The sequence below is a fragment of the Mytilus galloprovincialis genome, chromosome 10 (assembly GCF_965363235.1).
Source record: "Mytilus galloprovincialis chromosome 10, xbMytGall1.hap1.1, whole genome shotgun sequence".
Classification (NCBI taxonomy): Eukaryota; Metazoa; Mollusca; class Bivalvia; order Mytilida; family Mytilidae; genus Mytilus; species Mytilus galloprovincialis.
The window spans coordinates 88,934,288-88,958,183 of NC_134847.1; the positions used below are offsets into that span (position 1 = coordinate 88,934,288).

General features: G+C 31.5%; 1 protein-coding gene and 1 long non-coding RNA gene across 2 annotated transcripts in view; both read left to right on the top strand.

Moving 5' to 3' along the window:
- LOC143048715 (titin-like) overlaps nucleotides 1–23,896 on the top strand; it is a 226,161-nt gene that overhangs the window by 139,733 nt on the left and 62,532 nt on the right. The window lies entirely within an intron of this gene.
- LOC143049446 (uncharacterized) lies at nucleotides 8,915–22,944 on the top strand. The gene is made up of 4 exons (XR_012970246.1): nucleotides 8,915–8,989; nucleotides 11,649–11,717; nucleotides 15,680–15,751; nucleotides 22,872–22,944. It is a non-coding gene; the product is annotated as an uncharacterized LOC143049446 (long non-coding RNA).

Sequence of the window (23,896 nt, forward strand, 5' to 3'; positions counted from 1 at the left end):
TTTCTCCATGCTTTGACCAAACTTAACGAAAAGAAGGAAATGTGTATTTGAAAAAATATCCAGTGCAGTTTAAGGAGGTATTTAATAATGTAAAGTATGCGTTTAAATTTATTAACCAGAAGATATAAAAGTATAGAATGTGAACATATTGTTCATAATGCTACTCACTGTATAAGAAGAGCCAATTTAACACCATTTTATGAAGACTGTTCAAAATTGATTTCTCTCCATAAATAAGGATAAATTTGAGGTTGTTATATAGCTTAAGCTTGAAAAACCATCTATATTCAAAATGCCTACTAATTAATATCGTTCCTTTGTTTTCTTCTATAACTCTCCTGTATATGACTATAAAATTTGAATATTTTAATCGTTTCTGATAGTTTTATTCTAATATCTATTTTAAATACGGTCTACCATTCTGTTGGGGATATTATAACTTGAGTTATTGCTCACTTTATAAATCCCAAAGCATACAGAATTTTATAACATTATGATGAGTTTATGTCCTGTTACTCTTTAATTTGTTTCAGTAATTATATATAATATATTTTTAAATTATATTCTTTCCTTACATGTGAATTTTTTAAAACATTTTTTTTAAAAGCACCTGACATCTTTGATGGGGTTCGTGTTATTTAGTTTTTTATGTTGTGTTTTGTGTATTACAATTGTCTGTTTTATTTTGGTAATGTTGGCCATTGAGTTGTGAGTATTTCCGATTTATTAGTTTGATATCTTTTGCCTCTCTTTTAACGTTTGTATATACTTAATTTTCCCAAAATTACCACTGTAAACAGATTTTTTTCATCACGATCTTCAAGATATCATATAATCATCTTTTGAAAATCAACATTTGGCGTTATATTTACGCACACAAACAACTATCTTTTTATTTCTTCAATACTAGTTCGAACGGTAAAAAGAAAATATAATAGATACTCGTTGGTTTAAATAGGCAACTGTTTTTGGCATATACATTGTAGTACAATTTAAATTTGATATAATATACACTACCGGTTTGCATGAGTATACGGTTCTGGTGATGTTGAAGTCAGTCTTAATATCTAACTGAAGAGCGAAAATATTTCTCTTGTAGGTATGCAATGGATTACAAAAATGTATCTATATTAGCAATTTTAGTTGCAGTATGCTCGTTCGCAAATATTTCTTGTTGTGAAGAGGAAGAAGTTGTTACCTGCCGAAGAGAAAATATGACGTGTGTAAAATCTATTTGTCATTGCACAAACACAGCTCCTATTCCAGATTATAGTTATTTCACATCAGTTAGTTGCTCGGATCTCACAGAAGTTCCCAAAGACCTACCAAAAGGGGTTTTCTTATTGTAAGTCAAAAGATAATTAAAAAGACAAATGATGATTGCTACAATAATTATGACCATTCTGTTAATTTATCAATAGTTATAAGACATTGCCCCCAGCAGAACTATAGAAAAGTAGTACAGTAACATGTCATAAACAAACTCTTTTGTCTGAGAAAAACGAATGCAGTTGGTAAATGGGGTCATTCGTGCGTCTATAAGCACCGTGTGACCAATCACCCTGTTTTATAAATATAATTGATTATATGAAATTTTTCATTAAAATTATAATTATCAATAATCTAACTATGTTCAAAAATGCTGTTTTTGTAAAAAGGTTAAATAGAGTGTCTACAAAGCTACCGGAGCAAGAGTAACTGCAACCATAAAACATCCATGTACAAACCTCTCGTTAATTGGTATGCTAAGCAGTTAAGTTGAAATCTTTTAAATCCTAGTCGAATTGTTATAACACACAATCAGTCTCAATGACTTTGGTCTTTTCTAATACCACAGCACTATATAAGTACCCCCTCCCAAAGAAAGATTTCCAAGATAAGTTGATTTAAACGGGAAAAAATAAATTATATATTTCGTTATTTCTTATAATACAGAGATACAGTCTTTATGCATGCTGTATTCAACTCATTAACTTATCACTCCATTCTCTTGCATACGTTGTTAAATATCTTAGTTCTGTTACTTATATTCATGTTGTGTATTTTTTTACTTTTGTGTTTTTGTTTTTGTTTGGGATGATATTATCCGTCGCATGGGGCAATTTCCAAACTTTAAAATTTTAGGGACGGAGGAGGCAAAACATATGTTTACCCACTTTGTACGTATTGTGCAATTTATTTTGTTATGAAAATATAAATTAGACTGTTGCGATTCTCCATTTCATTGACTATTTCGACAGAAAATATAGCTTAAATATAACAAAAGAAGATGTGGTATGATTGCCAATGACACAACTGTCCTCAAGAGACCAAAATGACACAGTCATTAACAACTGTAGGTCATCGTACGGCCTTCAACAATGAGCAGGCCCGCTATAAAAGACCCCGATATGACAATGTAAAACAATTCAAAAAAGAAAACTAACGGCTTTATTTGAATGAAAAATGAACGAAAACAAATATATAAAACATAAACAAACGACAACCACTGAATCACAGGCTCCTGACTTGGGACAGGCACCTATATAATAATGTGGCGGGGTTAAACATGTTAGCTGGATCCCAACCCTCCACTAACCATGGACAGTGGTGTAAAAGTACAACATAAAGGCCTTGTTAACGCTTGTCAATCAAATGTGCCCCCTTTTTTGGGTCACTTTCAAATACTCCTATTTCACTGATGAGTTTTAAAGGAACCAGCAATTAATTTGTATTTGACTTGCATACAGCTGATAGCATTGAGTAGCACTAGTGTTAATGCAAATTACTAAGTTATTAAATAGAATTAGTAAACATCTCCAAACATCGGATAACATACACCGGTATATAAATTTGTTGTGTTCATACTTTTTTAATCCTCCAATCGTCATAATTGCAATATGTATTATTTTCTAACATCGTACAAGTCAATTACAAAACAAAATAAACAAAATAGATGGGATTGTAACAACATGACTTTATTCGGCATTGTTAACATCAAGTTCCGTCACTAATGAGTCTTTTTTTAGACAACACACGCGTATAGCGTTCAAAAACTCCGGTATCTATGATGAGTCGGTCACTTGGTCGGTCACACTGCTGGTGGAGTTTTTCTCCAAGGTATACACACCCATGCAAAGCACTGCTCTATCTTGGAAATAATAGATATAGTTATGTAGTCGGTGTGAAATATCGGGTGCCTCGTTGGCATTTTAAATTTACCACACCATTCCTGGTTTTAACTTTGCTCTGACGAACTAACAGTAATTTGTATATTTAGAAACATGTTGCCTCATCATATTTAAATTTTTAACTAGTATTTTTGTCTTTATTAGGTCGATAACTGGAAATAGTATTACAAGAATAAAAAGAGGAGATTTCAACAACATGCCATCTTTGGATAGACTGTAAGTTCATGTTGTAAAGTTTAGCTGTCATGGCCACAAAAGAGGGAGGTTTGGCATGCCACTAAACCAGGTTCAACCCACCATTTTTTTCCTTTAAAAATGTCCTGTACCAAGTCAGAAATATGGCCATTGTTATATTATAGTTCGTTTCTGTGTGTGTTACATTTGAACGTTGTGTTTCCGTTGTGTCGTTTGTTTTTCTCTTATTTTTGAGTGTGTGTTAAATGCGTTTCCCTCAGTTTTAGTTTGTTACCCCAATTTTGTTTTTTGTCCATGGATTTATGAGTTTTGAACAGCGGTATACTACTGTTGCCTGTATCTAGCTGCGTTATTTAATAAACTAATTAAAAACAGATACGATGATCAAATACTCTAGAACTAAGATGACTGTTAAATTCGAGGTATTAATATAAAAAAGAAGACGAGATATGATTACAAATGAGACAACTCTCCACAAGAGACCAAAATGACATATAAGGTAACAACTCTTGAAATGAGGCAGAGGAAGCCGTGTGTGTTGTTTCTTTAATCTCTTTTTCTGGAGGACAAAGTAATGGAATAAAAACAGTTTGGATTGTTAATGGATTATATATCATCAATACATCTGAAATGTCGGATAATATATGCTCAATTTTGGGGGGGGGGGGGGGGGGCGAATTAAGAAACGTTAAAAGAACATTTACACTTGGACCTTATTGTTACTACCTTATGTTAAATCTTGTGTATATTCGTACTTTGATAAATGTCAGATGGAAATTCACATAGCAATGTGTCAAAAAGATTATTTGATATACATAGTAACTACATGATGTTGCTGTATACAATTATCGTTCACCATTTAGGTCTTCATCAATAAGCATAAACTAACCGTTAGTAGGTTAAAGAAAGGTCCGACCTGACAAAATGAAAAATAAAAAAAAGTTCTGATTTAAGCACATAATTTCCTATCTAGCGACACACATATACGGAATTCGGCAGGGTCGAATGTCCTGTACCAAGTCGGGAATATGGCAGTTGTTACAGTTTGTTTCCATGTCGATTGTTTTTGTTGCACTTCCGTGTTTCTATTGTTTCGTTGTTTTCCTATTTTAGATGGTGTTTTCCTCGGGTTTAAGTTTAAATATAAAAAAAAAAGAATATGTGGGATAATTGCCAATGTGACAAATCTCCATAAGTGATCAAATGACACAGACATTAACTGGTATTGGTCACCGTACGGCCTTCAACAATGAACAAATCCCATGCCGCATAGTCAGCAATAAAAGGCCCTGAAATGACAAATGTAAAACAATTCAAACGAGAATGCCAACGGCCTAATGCATGTACAAAAAAATAACGATAAACAATGTGTAACACACCCACAAACAACAAACCACTGAATTACAGGCTCCTGGCATGGAACAGGTACAAACATACAGCATGTGGCGGAATTAAACATGTTAGCGAAACCTCAACCCTTTCCATAACCTGGGACGACACTGTACAACATAAGAACTTATAGTACAAGCATAAAAAAAGGCCCAACTTGTCAGGTGGATACACCTAGAAAAAATCTAACAAAATGAAAGAGTGGACTTGGCCGTGGTGTACTTGTTTATCCCAAGAACAAAAAGACACTTACTACTGATTTTAAACCTGGATTTGTTTCTCTCTATCGATTTAATTCTTTTGAAAGCGTTACATTACTGTTGACTTTATTTATCAAACATTTTTGCGTGTTCAATTCTTTCTTATTTTGCTAAATGGAGTCCGACGATACAAACTAATGATGTAACATTGCACTGCATTTAAAGCACAATGAATTTAAATAAATATGCTATGCATGAGTGTTACTAATTTTTAGAATTTTTTTTGAGTAAAAACAAAACCAGTGAACAAAGTACAGTTGTGTATCAGAGAGGTACATTCCTAAATCAAAAATGATTTCAAATTGTATATCAGTTAAGTTTTTTAAATGCAATATTTGTATTTTTATGACAAAATCAAAGTACTGGCAACATGGATAATGTTATCATCTTAGGCCGTGTTCACACCAAACGCCGCACTCAAAAAAATAATTACTTAAATTTACTTAAAACAAGTATTTAATTTACTCAAATAAAGTAAAAAAACAAGTAAAAATGTTTGTCAAAAAATGAGTAATTCCTAGTAATGCCAAGTAATTGTAAGTAATTACCTAGTAATTAAATTTAAGTAATTTTTCAATGTATCTTAGGTAATTCTTTTAATGAATAATTAAGTAATTTCCTTCCTATATACTAAGTAATTCTTTTTATTATAGTAAGTAATTCATTTAATACACCTTAAGTATTTCTTTTAATTATAGTAAGTATTTCTTTTCATGAAAGTAAGTAATTCTTTTAATACACATTAAGTATTTCTTTTAATGATAGTAAGTAATTCTTTTAATACATATTGATTATTTGTATTAATAAAAGTAAGTAATTCTTTTAATATTTATTGAGTAATTCTTTTACACATAAATTATATATATATTTATAATATATTTATAGATTAAAATAAAAATTCTACACTGTTTTATTATAAATGCATATAATTTGAAATAGTAACATACCTTTTCAAAGAATGATCATATACTATATCTTTGTTATAATCCATTTCTCTTGTTTGCTGTAAGTTAACATGGGCTACCTCCCCAGCAACTTTTGTGTTACATTTTCATTTAATTGAATTAGTACACAAAAAGTAGCCAGAAACATGAAAACCCACAAAGTGTCATTTTTGTAAGGTTCTCCTTTCCTTTCATGTGTGTAACTCGTGTAAGTATTTCAACAAACTCTGTAAACTTTTGTTCAAATTCAAAACTGAATGAGCTCCAGCAAATTTTCAAAAATAGCTTACCAAAGTCAAATGAAACCTTAATTCTGATTGGCCGAATATTTTTTTAGTCTCAAATCAAAAACTACTTATTAAAAATACAGGAAATATTATACAATTTTGTACTTTTATAATAAACAGTTAATTTTTAATTTTAGTAACACTAAATCATGTTATTTTACATTATAAAAATTATATTAAAAATAGATAATAATAATTTGAAGATTTTTGATATAAAAATAGGTTAAAGATGACTAATAATTCTTATACTAAGTAATTCCGATAAAATGTTTTAAGCATTTCAAAGTATTATCTAAAAAACAGGCTATTTTTTTAATTTGAAATTATTTTTAATTATGTAATTTGCATGATTTCTTGTGCTTGAAATTCCATGTTTATTCTGCATTATTATTTTTAAGCATTGCATAATACTTTCCATACAATGTATTTTGTATAGATAGTTTTCTGCGCAGCACAGTACATTCTATTGAAAATGTGTTATCTACTTTGGAATAGAAAGTGTTGGGCGCCACACTGAACATTAAAATACAGAATATACATGAAATTTATAAAAAATTTCGAGCACAGGAAATTATGCAAATTCCATATGATTAAAAATATTTCAAAATTGGAATAATTGCCTGTTTAAAGAAAATTGTTATCCAAATTTGTGAAATATTCAGACTTAAACCTACATGTTGTTGAAATTGTTAAATTATGGAGTCAAATTTCATAGGAAGCATTTATTATTATATATAATAAGCCTTATGCAAGAAAACAACATAATATAATGCCTTAACCTACTTAGTAATAACAAGTTTTATATCCGTGTTTTCAGAAGTAATTCCAGTAACTTTCATACAGCTTTTTAGTATAAATAAAAAACAAAATATGTAGTTCTTGAATATATGACTTAATCTAAGTTATTTCTTTCTGCTAAAAACAGTACGGGTAATTCATTACCTAAATATGGATTAAGTAATTCATTTACTCAAGTGAGTAAAATTATTATTAGTATTTGTTTTAATGTAAGTAATTTTTTGATAGACACACTTTTTCAATAAAACATTTACTTGTTTCAAGTAACTATTTTCAGATCTAGTAAAATATAAGTAATTGCTAGTAATAGTGAGTAATTTGTAAGTAATTCCTAGTAATGAGTAATAAAAAAGAATACTTAATTCAAGTAAAATATAATTACTTAGTAATATTTTTTTTTGTGTGCGTGTACAGTAAACATGTTTACATTTGGTTTAATGTGATGTACACTAGTTTCACATTAAAATTTGTTCACATCTATACACCTTGTTTAGTTACCTGTACATTAGATTTGTTCACACTTGTAAACTATATTTCATTTTAAGGTTCATTACGTAGAATCAAATTCAAATTTTCGAACAACTTTTCTAGCTGTTAGGAAACGACCATTTGACTTTAAAAGGGGGGGGGGGGTCTCACAATTTCATTTAGAAAAAATCGGGCCATTCAGATGTATATAGAATGAACAAATATTATGAATCCAAAGTTTACCCATACATAATAGTTTTAAATATTGAATTGGATCGAAAAAAAAATAATCATAAACTTTCGCGCGAGAAAAAATTCTGACTCAGAACCCCCTCCCTCCTTTGTTTTTAAGTAAAGTGGTTGCTCCTTTAAGAAAGTTATTTTGGATGATTTGCAGTAGTTTAAAGATGACTTGATTACACATTTAAAACGTAGGATCGCCATCAGCGTGCTTACATCTACGAAGAAAAAGAATTGCGATGTTAAGGATCACTACACTTCTATCTCTTCTGTTTGTTTCAAATGCTATTTTTTTCTCAAAGGAGTATATTGCAAAGGGAGGGGGTAATGTTTTTTTTATTTTATTTTTAATTGTATTTAACGGGTCTCAGATACTACACAAACAAACAATTAACCTCACCCTTTTTCAGTAATGCATTTATAATTAAATCGTTATTTGAGTATAAAGACAAGTGACAAATATTTCTGTCAGTGTGTACGTCTAATTGATTCGGGAAGACCTTTTCAAATGAAATATGTGTTCGGCAATGATGATGGATGAGCCTTGATTAGGGGTTAATAAGGCTACGTAAAGTGTTTTTATAAAACATAAATATATCAAGGTTAGACAAATATTTCTGTAAAGAACTTTATTAATAAGTGTTATAAGTATCAATTTTATGTAAAAATTGTTTCTTTTTTAAATATACATGGGAAATTAAAGTTCTGAATGTCTAGTGTTGTGTATACTAAACCTACACAAGGCTAACATCGACTATCGACTGCATATTGACAAAACATGATTTAAACTGCTGTTGTTTTTTATTTGGGCGGGTTGTTGTCTCTTTGACACATTCCCCATTTCCATTCTCAATTTTATGTAAACATTGAGTTTTATCAATGGGAACGCAATTAAGTTTAGTTTATGTGTGAGTTACAATAACACAACACCGAGTTAAGGTCAATGTGAACACGGCCTAAGTTAATAAAAGTCCACTGCTAGTATATGAAAATAGCGCTTTATTAACTTTGAACTCTCTTCATACTTCATTAACAATTACTAATGTTTCCAAAATAATAAACGAACAAATGACTGTTATATCTTTTTTGACATTTTTATAATTTGAAATTCATTATTAAAAGTTATTCAATTTGTAAATAATATGTTATCAAATCATTTCTAGGTATTTGAATGATAATAAAATCCGAATAATTGAACCTGGAGGGTTTGCAAACCTTACTAGCTCCAGTGTATTAATGTAAGTATCAGTATATAAATGATATATATGGAGTAATGAGGAAGTACGTTCGACATTGACATCATATAATTTATTTTTTAACTGTGTCTGATGTCCATCATAAAATAAGGGAAAATGAAATGTTTTGATTTATTCTTTACACAAAAAGGCAGTATGATCAAAACTATTACGTCACTCATGAAAATGCCCAAATAGCTATTGTTTTCAGGCTAATTGATGTCAATGAAAGACACAAAATTCATTATCTTAAAAAGGCTACAATCTTCAGGCTATAAAAGAATTGTCGACGAAATAACACACAAGTTCGCAAAACACAGCATGGGGTATTTAGGCCTATTCTAGGGTAGGTCGAATAGTAAACGGATGCTTCTCCCCTAAGTATGCTCGTCAAGTTTATGATTGTTAATGATTTTGATAAACAGGGGTCGTGTCAACGAAGCTGTCATATGACCAGAATTAGGACATGATCTTAAGACACGTCTTCATACTATAAGTCAGGTTAACAAAGGTCTCGTTAAATCAGATGTCATAAATGTCGTCCTTAAATACATAAGATAAACCTAAAAGTTACAATGTCCTAATACGAAACAAAAGCAACAAATATGGCATAAACCCAATAGTAAAAAAACGTAATACAATAGTAAACAAGTATAAATAAAGGCAACAGTAGTATACCGCTGTTCAAAACTCGTAAATCTATGGACAAAAAACAAAATCGGGGTAACAAACCACAACTGAGGGAAACGCATTAAATATAAGAGGAGAACAACGACACAACATTAAAATGTAACACACATAGAAACGGACCAAGCATCAGACAAAATCCGATGAGAATAACAAATATAACATCAAAACCAAATACATGACTTTGGCATAGAAAAGTACCGTCACACGTCTCATAGTAATGTGAATTCACACTAAAATATAAGAGAAAACAGACGACGCAACGTAAAAATGTTACACACACAGAAACGAACTATGATATAACATTGGCCATTTTCCTGACTTGGTACAGGACATTTTTAAAGAATAAAATGGTGGGTTGAACCTGGTTTTGTGGCATGCCAAACCTCGCACTTTAATGGCAATGTTAAATACTGTTACTATTAGAATAAGACCTATTAAACAAAATGTTTTTTAGATATTAGTCAAAGATTCAGTTGTGCTTGATCATTTTCAATTTGAAGACAATTGATCCATAAATCTAATATCAACAAAAAAGGCTGATAGTATTCATTTGAGTTTTACGAATAATTAGCATATTACAAGAACTTTGTGTGGGTCTTCTAGAACTAACTTGATGGACATATCTAAATACATTCAGATATAGCAGAAACATTTTGTGTACTGCTTTACTTCCTAAAATTGTGCGTCTATATACGAATTTGTATGAAATGGGCATCAATAGTTAAAAAAAAGTATATTTGACGATGTCATTGAGTTGCCCTCAATAGTTAAAAAAGTATATTTGACGATGTCATTGAATTGCCCTCATTTCAAATAATTTGTGATGCTCTTTTTGAAGCTTAAAAAATACTATCATCATTAAAACATTTTTGATACTTACCAAACCGATCCAATACATGTAATGCACTCGTTTGGATCAAAGGACCAAACTTAATGATATAAATAGCGACTTCTTGATTTGTACGGTATGAAGGGAGAACCGATATTTAGAGAAACCGTTTTACAGAAGTTTCACTGTACTAAAATTGCAGAACGCATATCACATTAAAAAAGTTTAATTACTATTTACTTTTGTTGTCGTATGAAATTCTTAGAGATTTTTTTTATCATATAGGATACCGTAAATATGAGTATTACAGTACCAATAAATCTTTTATTTTGTGTTCATTGTTTTCCATGAAAAGCTCATCTTGTCTCGCTTTAAGTATATACTGAAATACAATAAAACATATGTCATAAATCTCCACATATTTTTTTTTTCAAAAATGATGATTCTAGTCCTAGGACCATCGTAATTAGTACTGTCCTAAGATAGCTTTGTTTTACATGCTGAGACATATTTCAAACACGTCCTTATAAACGATGTTCGAAGACATATATTGGAACGAATTCTAGGATACTTTCATTTACACTGACCCAGATTGAGATGAATTGGACGATTTTGTGCACAATAGTAACTTGAGGTGGAAAATCAGATATGTCATCTTTGTAAAATGTATCGTGTAGCAAAATATATTTTAATATAATTACAGTAGATGTATGTTTTATTATAATACGTTATCCTGATTGGCTACACTGCAATCTCGCGTTATTTCTTAATCAACTTCATTCATAATGACACTAGGTCCCGCAATAAAGTGCACAGGTAAATTAAGTACAAACTTGATAAAAATCGTGTTTTTATGATTCTAGCTAAAAAATATAATTATAAGTATTGAATGCATTTTTTGTAACTTGATAGGGTTGTAAAAGCGTTGACCGTGAGCACCTTTTTAGAATGATGCGATTCCGCTCTTCATACAAAATGTACTTAAGTCAACGCTTTTACACCCAAATGAAGTAAAGCCATGGTTTATTTCTTAATTATATGTGTTTATAAGACAGAGAGGGTAAATAATTTATATATTTATTGATGTCGTCAGGCTACTGATACTATTGTGAATTAATCTTGCTTTATCTTAAATTTTTTTAGGAATTTAGATAACAACAACTTGTTAAGAATTACGGCAAATATGTTTCGAGATATTCCGGTTAATAGTCTGTAAGTACTAAATTAATTATAGAGGATATAAAATGTTGGGCCTGTTTAACTGTCCAATTAGTTTTGTCTGCTCAGACCACAAAATGAAAAAAAAAGTATTTTCTAATAAAAAAAATAATTTAGATTTTAATGTCATTTGAGGTATTTTATTTTGCATTTAATTTTACTGTCTATTTCTAAGAAATAGACTGGTGGAAGATGTTAATATGACGTGTTCATATAGGGTGACATATATTATACCTTAATTTACTTTAATGCGTAAAATTGACCTAGCAAATAACAAACAAAAATTAATTTTTTTTGGTGAAAAACGTGGTAAATATCTCAGTTAAAGTTAAAAATATACATATCGAAATATTATTTTGATTTTCGAATAGACCCTAACGACTTACGAACAAATCGATCATCACCCTATGTAATTAAAATAAATATCTGCCGTTTTAGCTTTAACCTTCCGTATATGTATGAAATAAACAAAACGAGCTTGGACAATAATGGACAAATAATAAAAATCCGTCTTGAAAAATAGGTGTTGATATTTTAATAAAGTGATTGACTCGTGATACCACGTTTGTATCTGAAATCATACAAGACTCGCGTTAAGGATATATAGTTAATTAAGATAATAAAAAGTTCAATCGCAATAAACTGAGCTCCGAGGAAAATCTCAAAACGGAGAAAAACCAAAGAAACACAAAAAGTCGCATATACAGAACACATAGCAAAAATGAAAAACAATACAAACACAAAATGTCATGTTCCGGACTTGGTACAGGCATATTAATAAAGTCAAAAACAAAATACCGCTGTTCAATAGTCATAAACCGGTTACAAAACCGGTTCAACAAATTGAAAAATCTTAAATGGAAAACAACGAAACAACAAACACATTAGACTGCAACAACAACAAATATCAACATTCATAGAAACGGGCTATATGATAACTCCTGCCATATCATGATTGGTACATGACTTTTTCTTTTTGTTAAATGGAGGGTTGAACTGGTTTTAGGGTTAGCCAATCATCCCGCAGAAACACACAAATAAACAGTATACAAGTATATTACATCGTATAAAACACAGAATAACAACAGACACTTCCCATGAATTTATGACAGATCACCTAGATACCACAAACGAATTACTAACTGTGTGTTTTACTAGAATGTATGAATGCCAAAAGAAGTTAGGTCTTTTTGTTGTTTTATTGCAGACACGTACATGAATGTAAAGTGGTATTATTTTTTTTTTGACATATAAACGTTTTATTCCTAAATATTTCCTTTATACAATTACCGTAGTCGCCCAGGAACAAGCTAAGAGTCCCTGTTTACAAAATGAACCATCTATCCAGGGAAAATAGAAGGCAATACAAATGTAGTCCATTTTATACCTTGGATTTACAATAAGTGTAAAAAATATATCAATATAATGTTAGAAGCATCTAACAGTTCTATACTTTAATTTCAAAATAGTAAGTAAATAATAAGATACTCACACAAAAGATGTTATTACTATAATAAACATGATAGGCTAATACATTTTTATGTTTGTACAAATTGATAAAATCGATATTTTTATGCGATAAACCAAAGAAAAATGTACTTTGACTCAAGCTTATACTATATTTACTGTCTAACTTTTCATTATAACCGATTCAAATTTTGTCTTATCAATGATGTAAACGCCTTTCAAAAGAAAGACAAATTTTAGATTATTTTTAAAGTTTTGTTTCCAAATGTTATAAATATCTTGTGGTGCTTTAGGCGTTTTGTCAAATTTTATTGAATTCCTAATTTTCCATAGTGTCCATTTATAATATATGATAATTATGTTTAAAAAATTATCATATTTTAATTCCCTCGTATTTAACCTAATAGAATGTCTTTTTCAACAAAAGGATTATGTATTCCTATGTTTGATTTGATAAGTATTTTTTAGAGATTTTTCGAAATTGACTGTGATGTCCTACAACTGCAAAATAAGTGTTTCAGGGTTTCTATATCACTGTCATCTTGACAAATGTGGCATTTTCCATCTGATATCTTCATTTTTTTTAATCTTTCTTCAGTATATAAAATTTTGTGCACGGATCTTTATATGTAAAGCGATATTAATTTTCTAATGTTGTTGTTTTATGTATTTTCGAAACATGTCAATAATATCAAAATATAATTGTGTAATGGTGTAATTATTTGTATTATCTAACAATGTTGGGTTTTCTTCTAAACCAAATTCTGCGTATAAACAAAATAATCATGTGCATATAGTGAGTTGCTTTTAAACTAAAAATCTTTTAATTGAAATAACTGATAAAGTATACTTTTAAAAAAGTACTTATACATACATATAGAAATTAAAATCAAATAACTGTAAAACAAGTCAAGATCAAGTAACACAAAACATATGTAAAAACACATATTCTGTTAAATTGAATTAAAACGTTATAGAATTTTAACTTCAGGACTTTTAACGTCAAAAGGCTTTAATATAACGATGATTTTCAAAGCTTTTTTTATATTCTTAGGTAATTAAATTTTGCATTAACCATATCTCAGGCAACAATTCTTTGTCTCGAATATATATATGTAAACCAATAAATACACATAGATATAGGAAGATGTGGTGTGAGTGCCAATGAGACAACTCTCCATCCCAATAACAATTTATAAAGTAAACCATTATAGGTCAATGTACGGTCTTCAAAACGGAGCCTTGACTCACACCGAACAAAAAGCTACAAATAGACATTGATAAGTCAAATATATGATCTCTTGAAAGACTGGACCGTCAAAAAGTGATATTTTCATAATGATCATTGGCATCAAGGGGATCACTTTTTTTTCTCCTTTGTGATACAAGTAAATAAACAAATATTACAACATAAATTCCCTTTGCATCATTACCTCAAATTTACTTGTTTTCATTTCCCTTATTTATCAATTATTTGCAATCCAACTGATAATTTCATAACATTAACGTTCCTGTCACATTGAAAGCCTTGAATTCCTGTATATGGGTATAAATGATTCCATTATTTTGTATATTTGATTATCATTCTTCACTAATCTGTAAATTAAAAATGTGTGTCTGGTACTGTGATTTGATAAATTGAAAATTATTTGATATGTTCGGTAAATAATAAAAAAATACTAAACTCCGAGGAAAATTCTAATCGGAAAGTTCCTAGTCAAATGGCAAAATAAAAAGCCCAAACACATCAAATAAATGAATTACAATTGTAAATGATTCACAGAGTTATTAAAACTGCTGTAGGTCGGAGAAAATGTAAATTATAACAAAACAAGTGCAACAAAGATCCTTTTTTTATATCAAGGATTTTAAAGTTGTGCCATATAAGGAGTAGGCAATTTATTCACTGGATAACAAATATTCCTTGGCAGTCTTTTTTATTTTGTAAAAGAACGATACCTTTACCGCAAATGACATAATTGATAAATCTTACAAAGTGACGGTAAAAGCAAAATAATAAAATGATACTGATCTCCAAGGAAAATGTGAAATAGAAAGTACCTTTTGTGATAGTGCTATTTTAGAGAACGAAAAGATTTACATCAAGGAAATTGCTGTTATCGAAATGAAAATTAGGAATCAGGTGATGATACGTTTATAATGGTTTTACTTTTAATTAAAAGACAATGATCACCTTAAATTCGATGATATGCATTGCTCATGTGCGCCCCAACTGTTTACCCGTCTCGAACAAACTAGTTACAAATTAAGTTTTAAAAGGGTTTATTTTTCTCAATCATATCTGTTTAAAGGTTAACAGTCCGCAGTTGTTTGTTCGTCATCTTTCTTTTGATCGATATATTGTTTTATTCGTTTAAATTCTAAAATGTCATTTAGTATCTCTTTTTTATATATATTTGCAAATGTGCAACCACAAAAATTATTAAATTGGTTATAACATAAAAAAAAAGTATATGTTTCTTTCACAGTAGTCTTACTGGAAACCCAATTACGGTAATAGAGACACATGCATTCGTCAATCTTCCACGTCTATCTGCCATGTAATTACTCACTATATTCTTATTTCATTAGATAATACTAGTAGTTATTTAACGCTATTATGTATGCATCTCGTTTTAAATTCATTTGTATATGTATTTGTTTTGTTTTTATTCAAATGTGTTTATGATAAGAGTATACAAAATATTGGTTGCTGGATCCTAGTTATACACGTCATGTATGTTTGCCAATATTTTTTACTATAATAACGGATATATAAATAAATGATATACAACATGTACAAGTGGGAGGTTTAGCTAACTTGAAAATTTTGATCGACCCGCTTTTCGATAATGAAAGGTACATGGAAGCTGTTTTCCTACCAGCCACGTGTCTATTTAGACAGGTTTGATGGACATTCCTCTTTTTATAAATACATTGTTACATTTTTGTTAATATTTTCCCCTAATAATTCTAACAAAGTACTTTATACTCAGACATATATTTATATCTGACATTCAGTATGAGCACAACATTTCTATTAAAAAAGGATACTAGATTAGCCGTTTTATTTAAAGCTTTATGAGTATTACTTTTCGTATAACACTACATGCAAACACTTACACTTTGTAAGTGCAATTTATCAATATAATACACTATAAGTTTACCTATTTTATTTACATATACCGTGATAATGGTACATATACCGTGATAATGGAATGCTTGGGCATTTAAGGGCAAACATGGTGACAGAGCATTAATTATTTTGCTCTAATTTATCTATTTAATTTTTTCTTATCTATTTTGAAAATATTAAATGCTTGTTTAGACATGTTAGAGGTGATCAATTGCCTGCTTATGTACTCTGCACTGTTTTATTTAACGCCACCATTACTGATAGTAATTATCTTAGTGATAGCCTTCATTCCTTCATTTAAATCGTTTTTCCTGGCGTATATTTTACCATCACACTAGGGCAAAATTACTTTCATGAAGTGTTTTTTTAACGAAAAAATCTATAATATTTACAACATCAAATCCTTGTTCAGATGTTATTTATGTAAAAAGTAAAAAAAAATAAAATTCTATAGTCCGAGAAAAACTCAAATGTGAAGTCACTATTCATGAATTGGAACAATCATTTTCTTTTATATCAAAATGATAGATTAAACCTGGTTTAATTGCTTTTTAAACCTCTCACTTGTATGACAGTCGCATCAAATTCCTTTATATCGACAACAATGTCAAAACAAACAAACATAAATCCGTGTTAAGGGCCGTACCTTGAACTTGACCCTTAACACATCTTGTTTCTATTTTTACACACTCAGGTTAGAATTTCAGAGCAATTGATTTGCTTTTTGTATAATATCTGCCAACTTTTTTTTTATAGTATTCCATTATTTTAATCATTAAATATAGAGTTGATCAATAATCTGCAATATTCCAGTGATTACAATAGCTCGTGTAAGCAATCATCTGTTGATTCTATGTAATATTTAACTTTATACATAGGTACATTCGAGCAGCTGATGGTGTACTGTGAAATATTTATTTAGCTTTGCCATATTCCACGTAAAATCTAGTTAGGCAATCATCTGGTTTAATTTGTAAAGTGCAATATGCAATCAGTCTTTGATTCTTTTAAATATTAGGTAGGTATGCGACCTTTTGTTGATGTATTATTGAATATTCAATCAGCTTTCGAGTCATGATAGATAAGCAATTATCTTTTTTCGGTTATGTTTGATATGTCACCATTTATGTAGGTAAGCAATCAGCAAATGAAATTTAACCGTCAAATTCCTTAATTGGTACAGGCAAATTAATTATGTAGAAAATGAAGGATTAAAACCGACTAACAACACACAGTCTTTCTTCGTTTGTTACAGAAACCATCAACATACTGGTGTTCATTTTCCAGCACATGCCTGGTAAATGTTTCGAAATAAATTTAAGGACAAATTTTGTTAGAACATAAAATAACAACTATAATAAAACTATAATAATAACTATTTTTGTTTGATGTTGGTTTTATTACTATTTGTTTTATCGTATATATATATATATATATACAAATTAGTACTAGACACTATCTTTCTAATTACTGTCATTATATTGACAATAATGTTATTCCCAGTGGCTTATGTATTAAAGCACTGCCTCAAACTACCGGCAACCTGTCTAATACATTTCTTCGTAGGTGGGATCAAACCCTATTTCACTGTTCCCTCCGTCTACTCATACTTCTTAGAGAACACTGTATTGAACATATTAAAAACCTAACACTTCAATTTGACTCCTTGTCTCAGGCTTGCAAAACAGATCTAACAGCAAGCGAATTCGAGAACATCCAAGAGCGCCTGAGAGATATAACCAACACTAAGACCGCCACTCTCCGCTCCAGACAAAGATGCAAATTTCAACGGGATGGTACTTCTTTCCCATCCGTTAGTTCAAAAGAAAAAAAGAATAATAAAACCAAAAACAGACATTTTAGACGTAGACCTCAAGCCCTCAGTAACAAGATCACTACCGTTGTTAATCTTTCCAGCAAACAACTTACTGAGGACGAAACGTCATTACTATCCAGAGGCCTAAACTTTTGTCCAGTCCCAGGTCCAGTGAATGATACTAAATTGTCTGAGGAACTGGATTATTTTGCCAGGAGCCTCCGCATCAATGAACATTTTGCATCGAAAGAGGACGATAGCACCACCTCAGATAGTGACTCTGATGACTCCAACGAATATAGATTTAGAAAGAAAAGCAACTGGGTCCCTAAACCAAGCAAAAACACCACCTTAGAATCATTTATAGACAATGTTAAAACGGATATACTTACAAATGTAAAAATAAACAATCAGACCTATGATAATTTAACACCTGATGAACGTGTGGCTTTGACAAATTTGAGAGATAATGACGACATTGTTATTAAACCTGCAGACAAAGGGAGTGCAGTTGTCGTCATGGACAAATCTAACTATGTCCAAGGGGCCATTCGCCAATTAGATGATGACCGGTTTTACAATAAACTTAATTCGGACCCCACCCTCCAATTCAGCGAGGAAATAACAGAATGTTTAAAGGAAATGTGTGACAATAACATCATTGATATAGATACTTTCAAATATTTAAAACCTGAAAATTCAAAACCTTGGCGATTCTACCTGCTCCCTAAAATTCATAAACCTGGTAACCCAGGTAGACCAATCGTCTCAGCTAATGGTCATCCCACCGAAAAAATATCCGAATTCGTTGATTACTATCTTCGACCTCATGTAGAAAACTTGCCATCTTTTATTAAAGATTCTACAGATTACTTACTAAAGATGCAGGATTTAAACCCTCTACCTGCCAATACTACTCTTGTCACTATGGATGTCACCTCTCTCTATACGAATATTCCCCATGTGGATGGTATTGAAGCATGTAGAGAAGTTTGGGACCCTCGATCTCTTAAAATTCCACCTACTGATTGCTTAGTTGAAATGCTTACTATGGTCTTGAAAAAGAACAACTTCACATTCAAAAGAGAACACTATTTACAGACAAATGGCACTGCTATGGGTACAAAAATGGCTCCATCTTATGCCAATATATTCATGGGTAAATTTGGAAAGCAACTGCTGGAGTGCTCCATCGAAAAACCGCTTTCCTGGTATCGATTTATTGATGACGTTGACATGAAATGGGACAAGGGAGACCAACAATTACAAACTTTTATAACAAATGCTAACAATCAACACCCTACCATCAAATTCACCCATGAAACATCTAATTCCACCATAAACTTCCTTGATACATCTAGCACCCTCTCTGTAGGTATAATAAACACAGATATATACTCTAAACCTACAGATACTCATCAATACTTGTCGCCTGAAAGTTGCCATCCTCCACACTGCACGAAGAGCATTCCATACAGCCAAGCTCTCAGAATAAGGCGAATCTGCTCCTCTGAAGACACTGCAAAACAACGTCTGGGACAGCTTAAAGGACATTTGAAAAGAAGGGGATATAAACACAAAAACATCAAAAATAGTTTTCGAAAAGCGGAATCCATCCCCAGAAGCAGTCTGCTAACCTACAAAGATAAACAGAAAAGTAAAAGAATCCCATGTGTGCTCACCTACCATCCATGCCTGAGAAATAGTTTCAAGACCATTCGTGATCATTGGACAGCAATCGAGAAACATTCGAAGTTATCCAAAATCTTTCCTGAGCCTCCCATGATTGCATTCAAACAACCTAACAGCCTGAGAAATATACTTGTCCGTGCTGACCTTTCCAAACCTAACCATACTGTAGGTAATTGTCAGCCTTGTGGGGATAAGCGCTGCAAATGTTGCAACCAATTGCAGCATTCGTCAACATTTCACAGTAAGACCACAGAAAAGACATACAAGATCTTCTGCAATGTCAACTGCAAAAGCTCAAACGTGATTTACGTTCTTGAGTGTCCTAGATGTGGTCTCCAATATGTTGGTGAATCTATGCAGCCATTTCACAAACGCCTTAATGGCCACAGGAGTGACCTCACAAAAAAACCGTATATTCCTGTCAGCCAACATTTCAGGTTACCAGATCACAATCTGAAAGATTTTGATCACATGAAGATCCTTGTGATCGAACAGGATTGTACATGGCAAAATAGGCAAAGAGAAAATCGGGAGAGGTTTTGGATAAAAACACTGGGTGTCCTCCATCCAGATGGAATCAATAGAAAGAAATAATTAAATTTACAGTCTAGTGTTTATATTATTATATTCAGGATTTTGGATTAAAATCAATCGACCAAAACTTACCTGTATTATTAGTGATCTATGTTTACACCTTATACATTATATCTCATTATTGTTAAAACTTTTGTTACCGAAGAAGGCCATTTGTTGAGCCGAAATATTGGCAATTATTGTATAATTTATATCATCTGTTCAGATTTTCCATCTTTGTGCAATGATATTCAACACTTTTTAGTGTTTTGTTTTCCATCTATTTATCGGTATTGTTACACAATCTTTCAGACTCATATAATTTTTCCTGTTTGTGTAGTATTGTCAATTTTGATGATCCAATACCTATTAAGTTTACTGGTTGGTAGATTCTTATAGACTCAATATATATATATATATAAGTCTGAAAATTACACCAATTATTATATAATATATTTTTCATTTTAACAATTTTTCTAGTTTTAGAGTTAATACACCTGAGGAATTCATAAACTTCCATTACTCATAAAACGGTGACTTTTTCTGATAAAAGTGTCAGAGGATCAACATGATCAGTTAACAGCCTGTATATATAAAAGAAGAGTTGTATGATTGCCAATGAGACATCTGTCCACAAGAGACCAAAAGGACACAGAAATTAACACCTTTGGGTCACCGTATGGCCTTCAACAATAAGCAAAGCCCATACCGCATAGTCAACTATAAAAGGCCCCGAAATGACAATGTCAAACAATTCAAACGAGAAAAAAAAACGGCCTTATTTATATAAAAGAACATTTTACATAAACAAACGACAACCACTGAATTACAGGATCCTGACTTTGGACAGCGGGATCCCATTTCTCCCCTGACCTGGGACAGTGGTATAACAGTTAAACGTAAGAACAAACTATAAAGCTCAGTTGAACAAGGCTTAACTCATCAGATGGACAAAAATACAAGTGGACTTGGTCGGGTACTTGTACATCCCAATAACAAAATGTGTGCTTGTTGATTTAAAAATTGAATATGTCTTGTCTGCTAAAACTTAACAACATGTCAAAACCTTCAAAAACACAAATTTAGCAACAAATTAGCTCACAGCCACATATCAACTGTAATTGTTTACCTTTCTGCCTATCCTTGATTTTTGTTCTGTTGTCAAAAGTGAATTATATGACAGCACCATATAATTCACTTTTTTTTACCCTATTGTGTAAGCAAAACAGAACGGAGATAATAGATAAAAATGTCAAAAGTTTGGAAACAGTAGACAACATTGCAACACTGCATAGTAAATCTTATTCAATATTATTCAATCAATTTAGCTTGCAGTCATTTATAATGTGTCCAGTATATATGTTAAGAAACTTCAGTATTTGTTATTTACCTTTGAAAATAAACGTCATACTGATTTATCTATAATATTGCAAATGGAAATGGGGAATGTGTCAAAGAGACAACAACCCGACTATAGAATAAACAACATCAGAAGGTAACCAGCAGATCTTCAATGCAGCGAGATATTCTCGCACCCGGAGGCGTCCTTCAGCTGACCCCTGAAAAAATATATATACTAGTTCAGTGATAATGAAACATTGTTTTATAAATTGATTGGAAGCGAATCGCTTTAACAGTAATGAATATTATCGCAGTTGAAAAGTCAACAATAAACAAACTGATCCCTTATGACTATAATTTATCAGCTAAGGATGACTTATATAATTATTTTTGACGATCACCTCAACGAGATTGATTTTCTCGCTTGAACCGGGACGGCGAAAGCGAGAAAGGCAATCGAGTTGAGATGACCAATGGTAATGTGTTTATCGCTATGACGACGTTGTCAATTACATGTCAATTTCGTTAGCAACGCCACGTGCCTGCTTAGTTTCTAGCGATAATTTTCCATCTCAAGCGAGTAGCATGATATGAAAAATTATCACAAAAAAATATCAAAGGAAAAATGCACAAAATAGCGATAAAAGTGTATACAATTGGCTCAAAATCAACTTTTGTAGAGGCTTTTTCATTTACAAATTTTGACTTGGATGGAGAGTTGTCTCATTGGCAATCAAACATGTATCATATCTTCTCATATCTAGGTCTCCATCCTTATGCACGATGCATACACATCAAATCTGTCATTCTGATATGTTCAATATTTGCATTTATCAAATTCTTCTTCCTTTGAGTATCACAGCGAGGTAAACATATTGAGCAGGATATGTCTACCACTTCTGAACACATAAAGAAACCCGATTGTTTTTTTAAGGCTTTGTTGATCTTAAACGCGTTTGTTCATGCTTCAAATGCTATATTTTGCTTCCTAGTCTGTTTAGTCAAGATTTCTATTTTTATTCTTTTTATCTACTGAAATGTTGTATGCATCTGAGTGTTGATATGAATGCTTATTTTATAATAAAACAAAACAACATAAAGTCCAATTATTGTTCGTTTACAGTCATCTTAGTGGAAACCTTATCACAGTAATAGAGAGAGAGGCATTCGTCAACCTTCCAAGTCTTCAAGTCATGCAAGTACTTGTTTTATTATTTATAACTGTATCTATATGATGGGGGCTTTAGTCAGGAATATAATGTCCAACAGAAGGGAACAAACGATACCAGAAAGACAGTCAAACTCATAGATCGAAAATAAACTGACAAAGCCATGGCTAAACACGAATACAGACAAACAATAGTACACAAGACATAACATATAAAACTAAATACTAAACAACATGAACCACAACAAATAGTGGGGGTGATCTGAGGTGCATTAGAAGGGTGAACAGATCCTTTTCCACCTGTGGCACCCGTAGTGTGGCTCATGTAACATGTGTTATTACACATCCAGTAAATTGTCTAATTCAGAAACTCATATAAGGAACATATCCGATGCAATATCATCTCAACTTCACAATTTGGAACTCTTGGTTTAATAGCTTCACTGTGAGCTTCAAGGAAATTATGATAGGAAATTCAATCCCGGGAATGTCGTATTAATTGGGACAATAATATAGTTGTCGTTTGTTGATGTGCTTCATAAGTGTTTTTCGCTTTTATACACTAGTATATCAGACCGTCTGTTTTCTCGTTTGAGTAGTTTAATGCTATTATCAGTTTGGGCCTTTATAGCTTGCTGTTCGATGTGAGTCAATGCTCCGTGTACTTTGACCTACATGATATGTATAAAAGAGAGACGAAAGATACCAGAGGGACAGTCAAACTCATAAATCGAAAATAAACTGACAACGCCATGGCTAAAAATGAAAAAGACAAACACACAAACAATAGTAGACATGACACTGGAAGGGTAAGCATTTTCTGCACCGTATACGGCACCTGTCGTGTTATTTCTTTGTTCAGTTCGGTAATGAAGGGAGGTTTTTATGACTGAGGAAGAATCTCTGATATGATTTCTGACACACTTTTATCATAATAACCAATCAGTTCATGATGACGACCGTAACATTTCTTGAGTGAT